Source organism: Galeopterus variegatus, unplaced genomic scaffold (genome assembly GCF_000696425.1).
Source record: "Galeopterus variegatus unplaced genomic scaffold, G_variegatus-3.0.2 Scaffold149, whole genome shotgun sequence".
Classification (NCBI taxonomy): domain Eukaryota; kingdom Metazoa; phylum Chordata; class Mammalia; order Dermoptera; family Cynocephalidae; genus Galeopterus; species Galeopterus variegatus.
In genome coordinates, this window is record NW_007726260.1 from 118,858 (window position 1) to 120,572 (window position 1,715).

A 1,715-nucleotide genomic window follows, 5' to 3' on the forward strand; every position below is an offset into this window, starting at 1 on the left:
CAGGAGGATAAGGAGAAAAGAGAACAAAATGCCCTAAATTTTGTGACTTTTTTTCTTTTTTTCTTTTTTTTTTTCGGTCTGAGTTGTGGGGCACACCCATGTCCAGTCGGACGGGCAATCAAAGGCTACTGCGTAAGGTTGCAGAGCTCTCCCTTACCACCCAACGGCTCTCTAACAAGCCCTCTTCTGGAGATGGCTGTGATGGTGAGCTTTCTACAAGGTCCAGCTGGAGGTGAAACTTGAGGTTGTTTAAGTGCAGGCTTCCTTCCCATCACAGCCTCCGAGCTTTCCTGGAGCAGCAGCCATTGTGTCGGGTGGGCGTGTTGTCTGTGACTGAGATCACTTCCAGGCCCCCCATGGTCAGTCCCTTGATGGCAGACAAGCCCCCTGGCCCCAGGCCTTTCACTACTACTCGGATGTGGGTCACACCCTTCCCCGCAGATTTTGCTGCTGTAGTTATGCCTGCCATCTGTGCTGCAATGCCTGTGCCCTCCTTGGCATTCGAACTCCCTCAGTGCCACAGGGAGTGCAGGCAAAGGGCTGGTGAGTGGCAGAGACTACTTGGATCTGCGTGCTGTTTGGGTGCTTTCAAGTGTGCAGTTGAGAACTCAGATTTCTTTCCTGCCCACCTCAGAGAGCTCTCCTCTCCTGGATTTGGAAGGTAAATGCTGAAGCTGCTGCAGCTCAGAGTTGCCGCCTTCTCCTCAATTTCCTGCTTGGCCACTGCAATTTGCAGCCCCTGGGAGGCCCATGTGGATGGTCCGGGCCAGCGCCAAGTCATCCAGGGCCAAGCCCATGACCACAGGAACCAAGATCCCGTGTTTCTTACAACCTGCATAACTTGAATTGCCGCCAGTCTCTGTGACAACTTTTTTAGGTAGGAAAACGCTGTAAATTTTCATATTAACATTAAAAAAATCCCACTTATTTAACTTACTAAAATGTTACCACTCCCCACCACTGCCACCATCATTAAAATGTAGCCCTCAAAGATCCAAGAGACTTGAAATTCCGGGTAAGATGCTACACAATACTAAATAAGACTGTCTTCTCACTTACACTGACCTGAAGATTTTCCAATGGTAGTCAGTGGCCAAAGAACCTCTGGCATTTCATATGGATGCCAGAAATCTGCCTCTAGCTGTCTACATACTTGGCTTATGCTTAAATGCTACAAATGAGTCTGAGTGGATGTTGAACTTTCCAATAACATTTAAAGTCTGTAGAATTCAGTGAAAAAGGGAAAGTTATTTTTAAAAGTCCCAAGAGGAACAAACAGATGTGTAGGGGTTGCTACACAAGCACCTGACTCTTTGCCAGACTTGCACGTAGTATGTCCTCCACCATTCTTCTCTCCCATCGTGTAATGATAAATTCAGTGTCTGCAGGGTTTAAGGAGACTGTGTAAGGATAGCTTATCTGAAGGAACATAAACAAAATGAAAATAGTCTTTTCCCAAAAATGCAAACATTTTGCCTCTTTGTTCATTGATTCCCCAGAAAAATTCAGTGTTTCTTCTATGTAAACCTTGTATTTGCTATGGCTAACTCAGTTTTCTGCTTTCCTGTTCATACATATTAAAGAACTCAATGACATAATCGGCTTTGCTTTTCACTCAGTTGCTTAGGGCTTATAAAAATAAAACACAAATACCCACAGCTGTTCTAGGCAATCACTCAGCTCTTTGGGAAGAAAATACAGATACAGAGACAGGT

At 45.5% G+C, this 1,715-nt stretch overlaps 1 pseudogene; it reads right to left on the reverse strand.

Moving 5' to 3' along the window:
* Nucleotides 1-271: 271 nt before the first annotated feature.
* LOC103607005 lies at nt 272-838 on the reverse strand (annotated as a pseudogene).
* Nucleotides 839-1,715: the final 877 nt, after the last annotated feature.